The sequence below is a fragment of the Henckelia pumila genome, chromosome 1 (assembly GCF_033568475.1).
Source record: "Henckelia pumila isolate YLH828 chromosome 1, ASM3356847v2, whole genome shotgun sequence".
Classification (NCBI taxonomy): domain Eukaryota; kingdom Viridiplantae; phylum Streptophyta; class Magnoliopsida; order Lamiales; family Gesneriaceae; genus Henckelia; species Henckelia pumila.
In genome coordinates this window covers 99,211,692-99,219,476 of record NC_133120.1, presented here as the reverse complement: position 1 = coordinate 99,219,476, position 7,785 = coordinate 99,211,692, and positions in this window count along the sequence as shown.

The window sequence follows — 7,785 nt, the reverse complement described above, 5'->3', positions numbered from 1 at the left end:
GTTGGTTTCCACGCTGATCAGTATTTAATGTATGATTTAAGGTTACACTATGGATACAACCATGCGATGTTAGAAAATAATTTGCTCCACAATGTTTATGTATTATGTATGATTATGATATTTACATTATTTTAAGTTATGTTATGTCATGATATTATTTTAAGCATGCTCATTCATGTATATGGTATGTATTAGTATTAAAGTGATTTAAATTATTTTAAATTCGTGTTAGGTTAGCATGTTGGGCTTCTAGGCTCACTACACTGGTATTGTGCAGGTGAGTACGTAGAGGACATAGTACCCACCGGAGGCGAGGACATATGAGTGGGCATGCAGTGATCCCCCGCGGCCGTTGTCTGAGTCTTCATGATTATGTTTCTATGGAATATTAAACATGTCGTTCTTTTTATTCATATTCAATTGTTTAGAACATCATTTTTATTTAATGCATGACTCAGACATTTACTTTATTAAATGTTGCATTTTATTTAAGTTATTTATTTTTAAAGATATTTATTCTGTGCATATATGTATGGGCATGTGTGTACATATATTTTAATTAGTATAAAAAAAAAATTCCGCATTTATTATTAGTAGTAGATGTTTCAATTGGTATCAGAGACGCGTTCTTGGTGGGGTCATCACTGCTATGCGAGCTCAGAAATCCACGCTACCGGTCTGTAAGTTTTAATTGCTTTTAGTATGATCTAGTAGTATCATGTTTAAGACTTAAGCATTTATGTTAGCAGAAAATTTTTAATTACTTAGTTATGCATGGCGATTTACGTAAAGAAATATGTGGTGGTGCAGAATGCCTCCCAGACCGATGAACAGACGTGGGGAATCTACACCTCCACCTCCGCAGAACCCACTTGCAGCATTGGAGCAAGCCAATGCTACTTTGATGGCAGGAGTTACTGCTCTGTTAGAGCAGCAGGCTTCACGTCCCAGAATGTCCCATGAGGAGGACGTAGCTGAGCGGTTCCAGAAGAAGGGGCCGAAGGAGTTCCTTGGTACCACCGATCCATTGGTGGCTGAGGGGTGGATTCGTTCTTTGGATTCCATCTTTGCATATATGGGGATCACAGATGCGGACAGGGTAAACTATGCGACGTATATGTTGAGGGGAGACGCAGCTCTTTGGTGGGAGGGTGCTGTCAGGGGAGTACACCTCCCTACACTGTCTTGGGCGGAGTTCAGGCGTGTCTTCTACGCCAAGTATTTCACGGAGGATGTGAGGAGTCGCATGATCCGGGAGTTTATGAGTCTCCGGCAGGGGGACAGGTCAGTGGTTGAGTACGTGAGCCAGTTCGAGAGGGGCTGTCATTTTGTGCCTCTGATTGCAGACAGTCCACCGGAGAAGATGAGGCAGTTTGTGGAGGCACTGAGAGCGGATATCAAGCACGACGTACGTATGATGGACGTCGCTACATATGAGGCGGCAGTTAGTAGAGCACTGAGGTCAGAGGAGGGTAGGAGAGAGATGCAGCGAGAGCAGCAGGGGAAGAGACAGATTCAGTCGGGGTATCAGCGACCATCTTCGCAGCCTCCTGCGAAGAAGCAGTTTACTGGGCCGGCTAAGGGCCCGAATCTGCAGCAGAGGCCGCAGCAGCAGAGGCCACAGCAGCATAGGGGCGGGGCCCCTAATGCTATAGGTTTTCCTACTTGCCCGAAGTTTCAGAAGATGCATTCGGGACCTTGTCTGTTGGGAGCAGGAGTTTGTTACCACTGCAGGGAGCCAGGGCATCAGATAGCTAACTGCCCGAGGAAGAAGAACACGACTGGTAGAGTGTTCGTCATGCAGGAAGAGGAGGCAGACCCAGACACCTCCTTGATCACCGATATATCTTACCCCTAGTATTTTATAATTTCTTCCTTTGGTTAAGAATTTCGATTTTCTTTGTGGAATTGTTGTTATTTGGGTTATCTATCTGCATGTTAGAATAAGAAGCATGTTTTACTTGTGATTAGAATTAAGGGTTATTAGTGTCTCGTTGGGGGAAAGTTTAGTAGTGGCATGAAATTGTTGGGAATTTTCTGCGTGCAGGGAGAATTCTAGTTAGAGGTAACTCCACGTTTGCGTTGCTAGATTCAGGGGCTACGCATTCGTTTATCTCCCTAGAGTTCATCAGACGGATAGGCATCACACCGGAGATTGCCAACAGTGGTTATGATGTCACTATGCCGTCAGGATAGATTATTACTACCTCTAGTGTCATCCGAGAGCTGGAGTTAGAGCTACAGGGACACTCCATTCGCGCAGATGTAGTGGTTTTGCCGTTAAGCGGCTTTGATTTGATATTGGGTATGGACTGGTTGACAGTCAATGGAGCTTCGATTGATTTTCGTCGGAGGTCAGTGTCAGTGAAACCGTCAGGAGGCGACCCGTTTACTTTCCATGCATCTCAGAGCAGTGATTTTTCTCAGGTGATATCCCTTATTCAGGCGAGGAAGTTGTTGAGACGGGGTTGCCAGGGGTTTCTAGCGAGTATTGTCACGGCCTCAGAACCATCTAGCAGATCATTATCAGAGATAGAGTTGGTTCGTGACTTTCCAGATGTCTTTCCGGAGGATGTTGCAGGAATTCCACCTGTGAGAGATGTGGAGTTCAGCATTGACTTGGTGCCAGACACCGTGCCTATCTCTAAGGCACCATACAGACTTGCTCCTACCGAGATGAAAGAGTTGAAGGAGCAGATACAGGAATTATTAGAGAAAGGCTTTGTTCGTCCTAGCTTTTCTCCATGGGGAGCTCCAGTGTTATTTGTGAAGAAGAAGGATGGCAGTATGAGACTGTGCATCGATTATCGAGAGCTTAATAGGGTCACAGTGAAGAATAAGTACCCACTGTCGAGGATAGAGGACTTATTTGATCAATTGCAGGGAGCTTCGGTGTTCTCCAAGATCGACCTACGATCTGGTTACCATCAGCTGCGAGTTAGAGAGGCAGATGTGTCCAAGACTGCTTTTCGGACACGTTATGGGCATTACGAGTTCTTGGTGATGCCATTTGGGATGATCAATGCTCCAACGGTTTTCATGGATCTCATGAACCGAGTTTTTCAGCCGTATCTAGATCAGTTCATCATAGTCTTCATTGATGATATCTTGATCTACTCTAGGAGCATTGAGGAGCATAGACAGCATCTATAGACAGCCTTGCAGACTTTGAGGGAGCATCGTTTGTATGCCAAGTTCAGCAAGTGCGAGTTTTGGCTCGAGCAGGTGGCATTTCTTGGCCACATTATTTCGAGAGATGGGATTGCAGTTGATCAGTCGAAGGTTGAGGCAGTGCAGAATTGGGGTATTCCGAAGAATGCTTCGGAGATTCGCAGTTTCTTGGGTTTGGCAGGATATTATAGGAAGTTCATCAAGGGTTTTTCCTCTATTGCAGTACCCTTGACTTCCTTAACCAAGAAGAATGCGAAGTTTATTTGGAGTCCAGACTGTCAGAGGAGCTTCGATCAGCTGAAGGAAGCACTCACTACCGCACCGGTTTTAGCAATGATAGTACCGCACGAGGAGTTAGTGGTGTACACCGACGTGTCTAAGCTAGGTTTAGGCGCAGTACTTATGCAGTGTGGTAAGGTTATTGCTTATGCGTCGAGGCAGTTGAAGATTCACGAGCAGAACTACCCGACACATGATTTGGAGTTAGCAGCAGTGGTCTTCGCTTTGAAAATCTGGAGGCACTATCTGTATGACGAGAAGTGCAAGATTTTCACGGATCACAAGAGCCTCAAGTACTTCTTCACTCAGAAGGAGTTGAACATGAGGCAACGGAGATGGTTGGAGTTAGTGAAGGATTATGACTGTGACATTAGCTACCATCCAGGTAAAGCTAATGTAGTGGCCGATGCTTTGAGTCGGAAGTCGTCAGTGGTATCCTGTTTGTCAGTGCAGCTACCACTGCAGAGTGAGATTCAGAGGTTTGATTTGGAGTTTTACTCGAGTGTTCATGCATCGAGCTTGTCAGTATTGACGGTGCAGCCGATTCTGCGAGATCGGATCAGAGTTGGACAGACTACTGATGAGGAGTTACAGCATTGGAGGCTGAGAGATGAGGCCAAGGGTGGTCGTCTTTATACAGTTGTGGATGGCATTGTTCAGTACCGTGGTAGGATGTGGGTATCGAACGTCGATCAGTTGAGAGCTGAGATTTTAGCAGAGGCTCACACATCTCCGTACTCCATTCACCCCGGAAGTACAAAGATGTACAGAGATTTGCAGCTATTGTATTGGTGGCCCGGGATGAAAAGAGACATCGGGAGAGTGGTGTCAGAGTGCTTGACTTGTCAGCAAGTCAAGACAGAGCATCAGCGTCCAGCAGGACTTCTTAGACCTCTTCCTATTCCGGAATGGAAATGGGAGAATATTACGAATGACTTTGTAGTTGGCTTACCGAGGAGTGCCAGAGGTTGCACAGCTATTTGGGTGATCGTGGATAGACTCACCAAGTCAGCTCATTTCTTACCGGTGAGGACTACTTACTCGTTGACACAGTATGCAGAGCTTTACATTAAGGAGATTGTTAGACTGCATGGCATACCAGTGTCGATAGTATCAGACAGAGATCCGAGATTTACGTCTGCGTTTTGGAGGAGTTTGCACACTGCATTGGGGACTAGACTTTTGTTCAGTACAGCGTTCCATCCCAGACAGATGGTCAGTCTGAGAGAGTGATCCAGGTTCTCGAGGATCTACTGAGAGCTTGTGTCATCGACTTTCAGGGCTCGTGGGAGAAGAGACTGCCATTAGTAGAGTTTACCTATAACAACAATTTTCAGTCGTCTATAGGTATGGCTCCTTATGCAGCATTGTACGGAAGGAGGTGCAGATCTCCTGTGCATTGGGATGAGGTTGGTGAGAGGATTTTACTTGGACCTAAGATTGTGCAGCAGACAGCTGATATTGTGACACAGATTCGGGATCGCATGAGGACTGCTCAGAGTCGTCAGAAGAGTTATGCAGATACTCGACGACGAGATTTGGAGTTCGCTGTAGGTGATCACGTATTCCTGAAGGTGTCACCTATGAAGGGAGTAGTGCGATTTGGCCGGAGAGGCAAGCTTAATCCGAGGTATATAGGGCCATTCGAGATCTTGGAGAGAGTTGACACGTTGGCCTACCGTTTAGCTCTACCACCAGGGCTAGCGGCAGTGCACAATGTATTCCATGTATCCATGCTTCGGAGATACATCTCGAACCCGTCACATGTGTTGGATTTTGAGCCTTTTCAGTTGACACCGGAGTTAGCATTTGAGGAGAGGCCTATACGGATCTTGGCTAGGGAGGAGCGGAGGCTTAGGACGCGTGTCATACCGATGGTCAGAGTCCAGTGGCTGAATCACTCGGAGGAGGAAGCTACTTGGGAGACCGAGGCAGATATGAGGACTCGCTACCCGGAGTTGTTCGGGTAAGTACTTTAATTTCGAGGACGAAATCCAATTTAAGGGTGGGGAGAATTGTAACATCCGGTATTTTAAATACGTGAATTCGCATGCATAATTAGGAAATTTATTTATTTAAAATTTTAGATTATGGGTTAAATTATTATATGAATTATTTGTGCATGATTTAAATTATTTTCAAGCATTTAACCCATAATTAGTGATTTTTTTGAATTATTGGTATTTGAATTATTTTATCGCGTAGACGGGACCGTGGACGGACGAGATGACAACTTTCTATCCAATTTATTTCATGAGCCTTTTAAGAGCCCAAAAATACTATTTTGAATTTTATTACCTCAAAAATTTTTAGTATTTAATTTTATATAATTTTAGGAGTCCGTTTTTATTCAAATTTAGCCAAAATAGTGACTTTTAATTATTTTTAAAATTCCCTTAATTATATATTTCGGGATTTTAATTTTAGTTATCAGATTTTACTTCTTAATTAGATTTTTTAAGTTATATATTTTATATTTAAAAACCCTTATTAATATTTTAATTATCCTAAAACCTACTTTTAATTAAATTAAAAACCTAAACCTATTCTACCCAAACCTCTCACCCGATCACTCTCACACAGCCGCCACCCCCTCTCCTTCATTTCTTCTTCGACCGATCAGCAGCCTCCAAGAAGACTCCATAGCCCCGGTTCTTGAGGTTTTCAAGTTAAATCGTCGTCCCGTCGTCCCGGAATCGTCATCTACATTTATTTCTCTTCAACCGACGGTGCAAGGCATGTTTTTATTCCTCTTTTTTGCACCATATCAGTGAATATTATGTGTGTGTCGTGTATGCGTCGATTTGTTCTTGAGTTTTTCAGAAATCTAATTGGTTTTGTTCTTGGTGCTCGATCGTGTGTGTTCTTCATTCATGCTCACTTTTTCTTCCTCCATGGCGTACCTAGCTGCTGGTAAGGGCTACCTAGGATGTGTGAGGGTGGTCTAGACTCGAGTGGCTCGAGTGGTTCGAGCCAATCGAGCCCAGAAAAGCTACAAGAGGAGATCGGGTCTAGGGGGCGCAGATTAGGGTGGGTTTGATGGAAGTGGGTGCTGGGCTCGGTGCATGGGCTGCATGGAGTCAAGGCTAGGGTCATGTTTGGACCGCCCAGACGTGGGCTACGTCTGGGCGGCGGGGCTCCGGCCAGGGGCGGCCGGAGCAGGGCGGCAGCAGCCCTAGAAGGGCTGCTGCTCGCGGCCGAGAGGAAGCAAGGGAGGGTGTCACGGGTTGGGCTGGATTCGTGGTCTGGGCCGGGTCTGAGTGGTCCGGGTCGGGTCAGTAGGGTAGTGGGTCGGGTTAAGTTGGTCCGGGTCCAAGTTAGGTGGGCCGGACTCGAGTCTTTTTAATTTTAAAGTATTTTATGATTTAATTGGTTTTTGGGCCAATTAATTGGAAATAAAATGATTTGGGTTCCATTTAATTATTTGGGTTAAATTTAATTATTATTGGGCTTAATTAAATTAATTAAGTGAGTCCACTAATTTTTATGGGCCTTGGGGGCCCATGGAAGTTATTGGGCCAGTCTTTGGGCTTTAGGGCCCATTGGGCCAGAATAAGTTGTTATTGGTCCAGGAGTGTTTTAATGGGCTTTAATTAATTAATTAGGCTTAGAAATGTAATGTTGGGCTTAAGTATGTTAATGGTCCAGTCTCAGTGTTAATGGGCCAGATTTAAGTAAATGAGCTTGAGTGTTAGGGCCAGCAGTTCAGTACAATCCATGAGAAATTGCATGTGTCCTAAATATATATTTAATTATTTTATGCATGAATGTTATTTTAGTATTTATATGTTAGTATAAAAATTAAATTAAATATATATGAAGGACACACATTTTATTTAAAGTACATGCATTCATGAAATAATTTTTATGCATGATTTAATGTTTAAGGTTGAGCAAAAGAAAATAATTTTATGTTGGAAGTTGAAGTAGTGTGACAATTTAAGGGGGATTCGTCCCCATATGTGAACTATTGAAGGGCAGTTTACTGCCAATTTAAGAGGTGATTCGTCACCGCCACGTACGTTGGTTTCCACGCTGATCAGTATTTAATGTATGATTTAAGGTTACACTATGGATACAACCATGCGATGTTAGAAAATAATTTGCTCCACAATGTTTATGTATTATGTATGATTATGATATTTACATTATTTTAAGTTATGTTATGTCATGATATTATTTTAAGCATGCTCATTCATGTATATGGTATGTATTAGTATTAAAGTGATTTAAATTATTTTAAATCTTTGTTAGGTTAGCATGTTGGGCTTCTAGGCTCACTACACTGGTATTGTGCAGGTGAGTACGTAGAGGACATAGTACCCACCGGAGGCG